Source organism: Excalfactoria chinensis, chromosome 9 (genome assembly GCF_039878825.1).
Source record: "Excalfactoria chinensis isolate bCotChi1 chromosome 9, bCotChi1.hap2, whole genome shotgun sequence".
NCBI classification, from domain to species: Eukaryota; Metazoa; Chordata; class Aves; order Galliformes; family Phasianidae; genus Excalfactoria; species Excalfactoria chinensis.
Genome location: NC_092833.1, coordinates 936,421 through 949,240, shown reverse-complemented (window position 1 = coordinate 949,240; position 12,820 = coordinate 936,421).

The window sequence follows — 12,820 nt, the reverse complement described above, 5'->3', positions numbered from 1 at the left end:
ATCCTCCGCAGGGCACTCTGTGCAGGGGATTTTTGGCAAAGAGAAGAAAGATAAGGTGAAGGTGACAGGAGCTGTGCAGAACTCAGTGTGCTCACACAAATAGCCCGGTGTGTGGTTCCTACTGGAGCTGGAGTTTTGCTCAGGGGTTGTGATTGGAGATTAGGTTCAGCCGAGTGGAACTCCTCTGGGGTGTATCCTGCAGTGAATTTAATAAGCTTTTGGCTGCCCAACTGTGTGGGAAAGCCTCCTCCTGGCTCAGGTGGAAGTGTCTTGTTGCTTTGCTGTATGGCCACTGTGGGCCTGAACGTGCCAATGGAGATCAGAGGCTGGTGTCCGAAATCTGCCCAGTGACAGCAGCATCCCAACAAGGCTTCTCAGGACACACATTGCTCCTATGGGAAGGGCAGTGCCTCACTGGGAGATGTGAGCAGGGCACGGGAGGAGAGCAAGCAGATTTGGGAACCATGATTAGACAGCTGGGGTGATACGGTAAGTCTCGTTGATGTCACAAGTGGTGACAGCCCTGCTGCTCTCAGGTACTTGAGTAACTGCAGCACAGCTGGCTGAAATTGGTCTTGGAAGGGCCCAGCTCCTTGGCCATGACTGCTATGAGCATCATTAAAAACCATGAGGTTTTCAATGGGGAACAGTGATAAAGAGCAAGGTAAAAGACCTGGAGAGGTGGACGGGGGTTCAGATATCTGCAAAGGAATCAAACATTTCGAAGAACGTTCTCTGTGATACCAGCAAGGAGAGTGGGCTGGGAGCTGGCAACTGCTGCTCTGAGTCCCTGGCCATGGATGGAGCTGGGTCAGCAGTGACCTGTACATCCCTGCAGTGCTGCCTCGCACACTGCCACATCCCCCTGTGTAGGGGAAAGATGCTGGGAATGGAGTCTCCAGCAACCTACCAGGTGGGTCAGCATGATGTTCACCAGCCCTCCTTCCAGGATGCAAACCAGGACCTCCTCACACCTCGATGCCTCCCAAACCCTTCCATCCATCAGACTGGGGTTCTCACATCCCATGGGCACTGCTGGAAAGGGATGTGGCAACAGCTGCAAAGGCAGCCCAAAATCTGGGCTGTGCCACTCCACAACAGGGAGCGGATCAGGGAAGCAGTGAGGCAGAGTAGATACAGATTTGCAGTAACAAAGAGGTTCTTTTCTTCTGTTCTCATTTTTTTGTGTGTGTGCTCCGAAACAAAGGAGAGACTGAAGAGCGCCTGTTTAATTTGTGAATTTCACAGATCGGGCTCACACAAGAGAAGGGGGGGGATGGGGGGGGGGGGAAGGAAGAGAATCAACAAAAAGCCCAACAACAGGCATGGAAAGAGCCCCAAGTATTAATGGCAGCTGATCAATAACTAATCCGCGGTGTTCCAGTTACCAACTTGATGGAGAAAATTCACGGTGCTTAAGTAATTCCAACTAATCTTAATGAATGCCTCCATGCCTACATGCCTGCAGAGCTGTGTGAAATTTATAGAAAAATGTCATTTCGGCTCTTCGAATGTATTTTTTTCTTTCCCCCCCCCCCCCCCCTCGCAGTCATCAAAGGAGGATAAAAAATTCTCTTAGAAATCTGCTATCTCTCTCTGCCAGATGAGGGCTTCAAAAGGCAAGCACTCGTGTGGGGTTTTTTTTTCTCCTGTCGTAAGCAGGGAAGATTATGAATACATTATCTAGTTAACATTAAAAAAAAATCAAAACACCCAATTTTACATTCTTACTTATTTATCCCTTGCCTCTGTCCCCTTTGTGCGCCTCGCCCTCGTCCCTGCTGAAGAAAATAATGCCCAAGTTGACGAATCAGCGACAAGTAGAAAAGGGTGATGCGTATTTTTGTTCTATTTTTTTGTTTGGCGCTACTCGGAAAAGAGAGAGAAGGGGGGGAAAAAAAAAAGAGGAATTTCAAAGAGGAAGATCAATATGGTGGTTTCAAACCTCCTCTGTCTTTGCTGGGTAAGAGCTGACAGGTTCCTCCTCTGAAGTTCGGGAGGGGAGAAGCAGATGCTGACTTGTCACCGAGCTGGGGTTGGCTGATGAGCTGCCAGCCAAGGGAATAGGCTCTGTGGGGAGGGAAGGAAGGGGGAAGATGTGGAGTGAGCTGGAAGATTTCCAGTGGAACTGCTTTGCTCTGGAAAGGAGAAGGTGGGGGTTTAGCATGGGAATGGGGAGAGGTTACAACTGGGATGGGATTTGGAGGGGACAGGAGGAAGGCTCTTCTCTGCCACGGGAAAGGATGAGGGCACAGTCTGAAGTCTCGGCTGCTCATATTGGTGTTCTCCCACTCCAGGTGAATCCCCATGATGCTGTGGGTTGAGGGCTTTGAGGGTGGCATCATTTATCCACCTTACACATCATTCCACATCACTCCAGCTCCTCTCATCATCCTCCTGCAGCCTGAGACGGGCAGTAAGAAATGCTTGGCATCACCAGCCTGAGCATCTCCATCCTCCCAGTTGAGGGACCTCTCCAGTAAGGCTATCAGGCCTTAGTGGGCAGTTACATCCACTCAACTCTTAATACCCACTGTTCACATCAGAAGGGTCCCTTTTCCTCCTCCATTTCCCCCAGGGTCCAGCTATGACTCCATCATTAATTGACATACGAAGTATGAACAGGGCCAATTTTGTTTTTCTCCAACAACTTCAGCAACCATTGTAGTTCGTAACAAGGCATGCAGAGTTTTTATTAATTTAACAGTGCTATTCCCCTTATGAAATATTCATCCCATAGGATTTCTCTGCACATGAAGGTTTTGAAGAAATCGATCTGCAATGCAGTTGCTCCTTTAAAAGAATGATTTCTTTATTATCTCTCCTTTTCAGTGATACCCTATATACAAACGGCGACTGATTAAATGTGCAATCAATCTCGTGAAAGCAAACAGATATGGCTTTAATTGCGGATGGATCTACTCTTTGGGATAGGTGTTTGGAGTACCTGGTACACCAGACCAGTATGTGAGTGCTTTGCTTTACCTCCTTGCCCTTTGAGCATCCTTACAAGACTCTGCCACACCATGACCCCCCTTCCTATGGGCTGTGTTCTCCCTTTAAGGCAAGTGCAGCTCATGTGATTAAAGAGCGGAACTTGAAGGCCGTATAGATACGGGAGCTATTTCGATGCTCGTCACAGGGGGATCTTCAGAAGGGCTGATGCAGCAAAGCACTAGATGAAAAAGCCATCGATACGTCTCACAGGGAAAGCACTCTGCTGACCACTGCAGTCAGTTTTAGCCCACGTGTGATCCTTATGGAGTGTTTGGAGATAAAACACATGGCCGTGCCCACGAGACATGCAGTGATGAGCTGTCTCCTTGGCCGGGTTGCACAAGACAGGGATGCAGCCTCAGCTGCATTTGTGTGAGCTGGACCAGCAGCACAGAAGACATAGAATGGTCTGGGTTGAAAAGTGCTTATCTAGTTTCAACCCCCTGCTATGTACAGAGTCACCAACTCTGTACCAGGCTGCACAGAGCCACATCCAGCCTGGCCTTGAATGCCTCCAGGGAAAGTCCCTCAGTCACCTCCCACAGCATCCTCATAGACATCCCTGCTAAGACTACACTCCCCCCAGAGAAGGCATTGAATGGATTATTATCATCTCAGCCCTTCTCAGAATTGATGTATAGACTCACTTTACCATGAGGCCATGCAGAGAGAGAGGCCATTAGGGAGAACGGAGTCTCTGGTGGACATAAGGTGTTGTGACTGTGGTTGTGACTGTGCTGTGCCTGAGTGTTTCCTCCAGTTTTCCTTCTTGTGTTCACTCTGAAAGGCATGGGTTGATCCCACTTAAATACAAAGGGTGCACAATTCAGCTCCTGCAATCCTCACAAGAATGAGGAGCCCTGCAGAAGACATTAATGGCTCTTCTTGCGCTCTACCTATTTTGAATCTGGGCATGAAACCTCCAGTGAGGAGTGAGAAACAGAAGAAAATGTTGAGGAATCAGTGGCAGAACAGAGGTTCAGATGAATTAGAAGGGCTAGCCAGAAAGGACCGAGGCCCATGGAAAATCAGGTTACATTCGTCATGAAGGTGGCCAGTACTCTGTAGGAGCATCCTAAACTGCACAGCACAGGCTGGGAAACTGAGTCAGAAAAAGAAACAATTGCTATCATCCAAGCAGGAAGAAACCTGTAAAGTGGAACCTGTTCAGAGGAACCACTTAAAGATAGGGCAGTCTTAAGTGGCAGAAGGGTTTAATAGAGAAATGCTACCTTTGAAATCAATGAAACGTAAAAACTCTTGGACTACAAAAGAAATTGAAGACATTTGTTACCCATGAAGGCCATTCTTTGAGTACTGATGGAAGAAGCTGCAGAGGTGAGGGGGGCTGGAGGTAGCATGTGACTGGATAGATCCAGCTCACATGGGCCAAATAGCATCGTTTGTGGCCGGACATCTCCCCTCCCTGCTTGCTTGGCTGCCCTTGGCCAATCTCCCACATGTAAGTGTGAAAAAACGTGCTATTTTGGTGGTTAATTCAGCCCCTTCATTCAAACACTGGAAACCTCAAGGGACCACATTCCTCAGGTTTGCAGTGTGATTTGTATATCCTTACCTACACAGAGCAACAACTGGCAATAAACACATTAGAGATTCTGCAGAGCACTGACATAATTATTATAGTAAGAATCCAGATGAATTGTGTTGTTATCTAGCATAACTCCCTGACCTCAGCACTTCCTACGTCTGCAACCCACGAGGCAGTATTGTATTTAGAGAGCATGCCTGAGGATTTTGCTGTCTAAACCTAGTAAATTAAAATGACTGGAGAGATATGGGAGTGTTGGTGGGCTGAGGTGATGCTCCCAGGCAAAGCACTGGAGGCTGAGGGGATTATCCCAGGTAAGACAGAAGCTGAAACAAAGCCGATGTTAAATGTAGTTGTCTCAAACCAAAGTGGTTAACCTGTTGAATTAGACAGACATGGGGAAAGACTGAAGGCTGTGAGAAGACACAGCCCCAGTGCCTATGTGTGCGATGGAGGGGATGGAATCCACTCAAGATCCAGAGCAGGATCTGTGCAGTTGCTCCCAGACCTGGAGGGCCATCAGCAGGCTCCAGGGGCTCCAAGCATTCCCCTTCTGCAGGCAGCAATTGCATTGCAATTACAGATCGTTCCAGAAGGTGGCACGAGGTTGGTTTTTTCCTTTGCAGAGGAGAAAAGGGAAAGGTTTTTAGAGGAAAGCAGCTGTCTGGAAACCACCTCACTCTTCCCCTGCTGAGGATGGTGCAGCTTTTTGCACAGTACTGGCCCCTGGGAGGCTGATACCCGGTCTGAAGGCTGCAATTTCTGAAGGAGTGGCTATAAAATAGCATGATTCCCATCTGGTAACTAGCATGCAAGGCAAGAGGGCTAAAAGAGGGAGCCTTCCTACCTGCAGACTTACAGTTAAGTGTTATCAATAACAGCAAAGCATTCAATATTCCTTCACATCTGGGTCACTCGTGGTCACGTGCTGCTTAATGGAGATGCCTTTAAGTGGAAAGGGAATTTGCCACCCTGTCCACAGGAGGCCCCATTGCCCAAGAGGTCTTTGCTCTTCACATGGCCAAACGATGGCCTCTTAAAGGAGACTGCACACCTGCCCTGCAGGCCATGCATTCGTGGCTTGAATTTAAGTGAACCAACAAGCATTGAATAGAGGATCATTGTCAGTGATGTAATAGCACCAGGAGTTGCTGTGAAGCATCAAGATGTTGCAAGAGGACAGCATTGCTTCAGGGACTCACTCCCACACAACCCAAATGCTTCTGATGCCCTGAGCTTTGTAGTGTCCTCTAAACTCATCCTCCTGACACAGCCTGGCATTACAGCAGCAGGGATGTTTTCTCAGGGAGGAAAACCTCCATTCGAAGATTGATTTTTTTTGGCATACTTTTGTGGGACATTATTGAAACCATTTGTAAAATTGCCACGTTCCTATTCCTGTTGTATCATGCAGGAATTGGAGCAGCAGTGTGGAAATGAAACGTTTCAATCTCAGTTCATATGGATTGTTTCAGTCATTAAGACATTTCAGGAAGGTCAAAGGAAAACACTGTCTTGACTGGTAAAGAAAAGTGGAGAAGTGCCTTTGAAATCCAGATTTGAGTGACCTCAGCTTTAAATGGAGATATATGTGGATGCAGCAGCTCCAAATTTGGACACATTTTAATCACGCTTCTCAACTATGAATAAGGGTCTTGTATTGGCTGTGGCAGTAAACCAGAAGAGTCTGCTCTTGGATGTGAATACAGCTGGGGTCACAACTTCCAAACAGGAGGTGGATGGACACCAGAAGGACAAGCTTGTAAATAGGTTTGGAGCTCCATTATACTTAACGCAAGATTAGAGTGATATTCATCTCGCTTAATTTTAGCCCATCTAGCAGCTGGTGTCTGGTCAGTGATGTCTTGGCTAGGGCTATAGTGCAGGTACCTCTGGAGAGCAACCTGTCAGGTCCTCTGATGAGTGAACAAGCTGCCGATGGCAGAAGATGCGTTGAGGAGCCTTCATCCTGACTTGGATGGAAGGACTGACTTTCATCCGGTCAAGTATTATTCTCCCAGCAAGGGATAAATCGTGCATGCTCCAATAGCCACCCAGTAAACAGCCATCTTACAGCAAAGGGTCAGTACTCCTGAATTTCAGCTATTTAAACTGAAAATACCCTGCATATGCAGCACATTAGAAATCGCAGTGAACAATGTGGAAGCATTTTCTGGCTGATGTGTGAGTTCTTTATGGTGCTACCCCCCTCTCACCCCCCCCTGATGGTTGGTTTTCACTGGGTTTGGCTTCACCGAGTCCCAGGTTTCATTTATATCTGTGTATCCACTTCTATTTACCCAAAGCCTGTCAGCAGACCAAAGCATTTGTAGGTTGATTTCAGAGTATGTGGGCAGCTTCAGGGGACTGATGTACAGCAGTGGGTCTGACCAGGGCTGCACCCTGGGTTCCTGCCTCAGGCACCTTTCAAAGTCGGTCTGCTGTGAGCATTAGGTACGCTCTGTAGGGACTCCAGAGAGCAAAGTTTCTGCTTTAAGTGTCAATACATCAAAAGGCTTTAAAACCTGGAGGTGGACTCAGATTCCACTTCTGTTGATACTTTCAAGGAAAACGGCATGAATTAAATCAAGGAGAGACGGAAAATCTCTGCTAAGCACTTGCTTAGGGTAACATAACTGCATTTTGCTCTCATCTCTCAGGACAGATATACACCTTAAGTCCTGAGCTCCTTTGGTACTTGTTTCTCAGATGCATCAAGCTCCTGAAAAGGTGCCAACTGCTGAGATGATTCTTAAATGTGTCTTTAGAAATGGAGAGGCAACGCATCTCTCTTTGGCTCCAAGAAAGGGACAGGGAGAACCGAGGGAAAGGGAGCTCAACCCAAGGATTAGCTTGTGTCTTCTGCCTCTCTGTTTCAGGCCGACGAATGACCTTTCATTCTGTAGTTTATTTTTTAACCTCCTTGTGGTAAACTCATCACTTATGCTGGGAAGTTGAGCATTTCTTCTCCACCTTATCTTCCTTCCTTCCTTCCTTTGTTAATCCCCTTGTCTCCTACCCTTATCTGCAATACAGAGGAATGAGAAAACATCTCTTTTAATTAATTAGCATATTATTAGCGTTAGGTTTTTGTGTTTTCTTTTTGTGGAAGCTACCAGAACCTCCTTCAAAGGAACAGCATATATCTGTAGCCAAGCTTTGTGTTCCTTGGTCATTAACAAACACGTTGCCTCTTTGTCACTGAGCGGAGAGCAAGAAACAGAAAACCCTTCTGCTCTCTTTTGAAAGCGTTTAATGCCTTCTCCTCATAGTTTGTCTGCAGTTCATGCCAAGAAAATATTCTTGCAAGGTCAGATCTGCTGGGGAAGCCAAATGAAATGTTGGACCTCAGCGGAATTATGGGATCATCCAGGCAGGCAATATTGGCCTTTGGAAAGAACCTTCCTCCGTGAATTCACAGCACTGGCTCTAGGCAGCTTGTTTTTAAAGCAATAAAACAAAGTCTTTCAAGGGCCTTATCTATAAGTAACACTCATAAGCCTAAGCCCATTGGTGCCCAACCTTTTGGCTTGCCTGGGCCGTGTTGAGGGAAGAGGAATTGTCTAGGGCTGCATCTGTGAAGGTTGCTCTGAAAGTAATGCCTCCTAATTATTTGCACTGAAACTAGAACAGATTTAAGGAGTACCGCAACACTATTTAATAGAGCAAATTCTCAGCCACAAAACACTCTTTTTCAACATAGTCACCATCAGCAGCTACGTATTTTCACCAGCCATGACCAAGAGCCTGAATGCTGTGCTTGTAACTACCTGCATTAGCAGAAGTGACTCACTGTTGTCACTGCTGAAATGCACCACCCAAACCCTCACTGTGCTACATCATCTGTTTGGTCTCTAGAAATGCTCAGCAAGCATCCATGAATGTCAATGGGTGCCATTTTTTCTGCATGGAGGAGTTCAATGACACACCTTTGCTACATACACAAATCCATGCCAGCCACCATTTGTCACGCTGCCCCTCTGCTGGGGCTGCAAGCAGGGTGAGCTGTGCTGGGCCAAGGGTTGGAGGTGCTTGCTAAAGCCTAAGAGTCCCTGGGCTACAATATGCGGCTTTCTCTGTCTCCTGCCCTATCTCTAATGCCACCTCACTACATTGTATTGGCTCTTCCTGACAGAGATGTTGGAGAAATGGGAAGCTTTACCTTTGAAATGCCAGAAAAGCCTTCTGCTCAGGCAGAACCACAATATCCCACCCAAGGACATCCTAGGGGCTGTCAGCAGGTGCTTGCAGTGGAAGATATCCACCTTTAGTTCTTCGGGGAAGAATTTGGCCTGGCTGAGCTCTGCTGGCAAGCTGTAGCCAGCCAGTCAGCACCCCAATGGAAATATCTGCTCATGCCTTGACAGTGAAGAAGGGAATTAGTGAACCAATGTTTTGCTTTAGCTGCTCAGCCACATGTGCTAATTCAGTTAAATTAATGACGGTCATGAGTTCTCATGACAACCCAAACAGCAACAACATAGAGGACATGTAAATAGGCAAAAAAACTCCCATGGAGTTCTTTTTCTAAAGCACTGGGGAGCTGAAGAGCAAGGCAGGGCTTCCAACACTTGCAACCCATTCTGGCATCCCTCCTCCATCTCTCTCTGTCTGATGCAATGTTGTATGGGATTACATGGCAAGGATCTGGGGCCTGCAGGGGTGGTGTCTCTGAGTAATCTCACTGTCCTTGTCTTCCTTTCTCCCTATTTTCTTCCTCTGCCCTTCTGAGGAAGGCAGAACTGAGCTGTCTGTCAGTGTGAAACAACACTATTACATAGAATTACAGGATGATTTAAGACCTGCAAGGTCTCTGATGGGGCAGAAGCTCTGGTGCTACCAAGGATGAGCCCAGCTGTCCTCTTGGGGCGGGTGGTGATGGGAATGGTGATGTTCATAAAACAGCCCTAAAAAATGTCACCGCTTCAGGAACTTGCATTTATTTAGGAAGAGTATTTCTCTGTCTGATTAATTGTGTGGGAGTCTATATGTGCTGGGAAAGGCAATACTGTTTACTGGAATTGTACTATAAATGTCTGCTAACTTCTAATTCGCTGCGTGATAAATATCATAATTGATACTACAATATGTTAACATTCAAAGCGTGAGCTCTTTTTTTTCCTTTTTCCTATGGATTTATTTTCATGCATAAAGTAGCTTGAAGAAACCTTGCAAAGACTGGGAGGTCTCTGCATTACGAAGAGAATAAGACATGGTCATAAAAGAAACAGATAAACTGTTTGCAGAAATAGATTATTAAAATTAAATGTATTTCTTGAGATTTGCAGATCTGGGCTTGGACATATCGTGGATGTATTGGATTTGCCTTTTGGGTCTTTGTGAGGATGCGGTCAACCAACCCAAGTGCCGCTTCATGTCTGAGCAGACAGCAGTAGGCTTGTGTTAAATGGTGGCAATGCCAACGTCATGCCTGAGCGTGGAGGAGAAGCCTTCCTTTTAAGCTGTATAACTTCAGAGCAAATATGCTTTTAGCCATATGTGGGGTTAGAGGACAAAATGGAGTAGTGCAGGAAGGACAGATTACAGCAGTATTATACCTCCTTCATTAAACGACAAGCTTTAGATATGAATTCTAAGTGTTCCTTTGCACTATATTTTTATGCTTAGACTCTCGCTTTCAGCCCCTCAAATTTTATTTAAGTGATGGATTTCTGTTGAAATCAGTAGGCACTTAGCACTAAAGTAACACTGAGCTACAAACCGAGGGCTTTAGGGCTTCTGGGTTTCATGTGCAGAGCCTGGGGTTCTCATCCCCCACTATTAACCCTTGTACGGGTTTTCTGTTCATGAACATCTCAGAGTAATAAATTGGCATAGGTTTATTTTCCTCTTTAAGTGGGGATGGATTTTAGTAGGGAGTCCTGCAAGGCGACAGGGACACACACACACACACGCTTAAACTTATTGTTAGTATTAATTATGTGAATTGCTTTTGTTCTTTTTAGTTCCTTTTGACACTGTAGCCCTCTTTCCAGGGCCGGCGAGGTCTCTTCCAGCCTTATTTCCTCAGGGTACAACAAGCTTTGAGGAAGAGCTTGCCTGCAGATGGCTCTTCTTTTATTTTTGCCCTGGTATTACGTTTTCAGCTCCTGGAGGTCTGAGGTTTATGGCTGTGTGTGTCTGCAGGCTCTCATAGTGGGGGTGTCTCTGGTTTTATTTTATTATTATGTTTTGATGCCTGCGTATTCTTTTTGTATTCGAGGCAGATCTGTTTTGCTATGCCTGGGTTCAATTTCCTATCGGGAGGACTGTTGTGGTTTTAGTAGCAAAATGGGATTCGGCAAGATTTCACAAAAGAAAGTAACTATTTTCCACGTCTTGGCATTGTGCCTTCAGGGAATGCGAACATTTATGGACCTTCGAGATGTTGTTGGCTTTATTGAGAGGAGTAGGTACCTAGCGCTGAGCTGGGAGGGTTGCCATGTATCCAATCTGTGCTTGTGTATGAATTGCACATCTTAGATTCAGATCGCCCTTTCTGCATGAAACCATGATGCTACCCTGATGCTCCCTACTAAATAAAATACCCTGCCCTTCAGGTTTCTTTATCCCCTAGATTTGCACCCCGAGGAGCTGGGTTTTGTTTGTGCATGGTATGAAAACAGTGCTAAGATTCCCACCAGGTATCTGAACTTTGCATCTTGTTGCCCTCTTCAACTTTTATTACCCATCTGTAGATGACACATTTGCTTGAAGTGGAGGGTCACGTAGAGCTGGCAAAGCAATTAATGTCATTTAGCAGCAGCAGAAGGCACATGCTGTAGTACTGGCAGCATCCTGGCTACCTGTACAAGCCTCTCTCTTGCAGAGATGCCTCACTGGCCCTGCACATCCTACTTGTTTGGGCCAGGTGTTTTAAGACGAAAGCCCATCTCCAGGGGTTAGACTGCAGGTGGCAGCAACAACCTTTCCCTGCAGCAGCTGGGGATGCTGCAACAGCCTGCATTGATTCCTGCCTATAATTCAGCTCCTTAGAAAACCAGCTCGGTGGTAAAACAGACAACTAAGTGGAGAGTGCAGAGACTGTCGTCTAACAACTGAAATGTGGGGATGCTCTTTGTTTCCCCCTCCCTTTTCTTCTCCTTAAGAGGAATTCAGATGGCTGGAGGGAAAATAAAGGTCTGCGTTGCACAGTACCAGACACACGCCAGAAATCACATTTATGTGCGGTGATTGGTTAGTCTGGCAGGGTTTGTCTGAGCCCTCTATTGAGCAGCTTTAGGCTTTTTGTGCTTTTGGGTGTGTATTTTTTTTTCCCCCTTGCTATTCCTTCTGTGCAGCGCTGTGATAGCAGGGAGCTGTTATTTCGTGATACAAGTAACCAAAAGGCAGCAAGTCGTTTCTGCACGTTGTTATTCCAGGCAGACACAGACCTCTGGGGACTTGAATGCTCCATACAGGAACTTTCTGGCTGAGAAAAGCATTGCTTTCCAAAACCCCTGGCGCTGATTGTTGGACCTGTCCATGTGCTACGAGGTGTGAGCCCTGCAGCCTACCTGCAAGCACTACTTTGATCATTTCTGTTCAGTCTCTACGTGTTGTTTGCTGCGGTTCTGGAACTGTTCGGTGCTGTCACTCAGAACCACCTCCATGCTGAAATATATTCCCTTAGGGAGCTGATCTCAAAGTGGGCAGGTTTGGTCTGTACATGTAAGGCAGGGTTTTGGAAGCGGGCTGGAGCTTCAGGTGTAGCCCAGTGGCTGGGCTCCTGCTAGCAGGCATTCCTGTCCCCTCTGTCAGACACATGAGAGAACTTTATCAGGGTAGCATGCTGATTGACTATGATGTAGGTAGCATAGTGAATATGTGTATTATCTTGTGCCTACACAGGGAAGGTCAGCAGAGCCTTGTACTGTCCTGGAAGCTGATGGTGGCATGGACGGCGGGGAAGCACGAGTCAAACACCTACAGCTGACTTCAGCTGCATTTAAAAGTCCAACATCCAGGTTCTTCAGAGGCTGATGCAGTTTCCTTGTGAGTCAAGGGCACTGCTGCCTGCTAAGTGCAGCTGTGCTTTGTGGCTTTATGTTGCCCATCAGAATGCCCTATGGGGAGGAAAGAGAGGGAGGAGAGCTGTGTATCCCCATCACACCTCTTCCACCTCTGTATGGGAGATTGGTAATCACGGCCTGAACCTCTGATTAATCAGCTGAGGCAAGTATGGGGTCAGCTGTGGGAGCACAGGTCAGAGTGATGTAGCTGTGCTCCCGGAAGGGGTGGAGCTTGACTCCATCCCCTCTGAGACCTCATTTA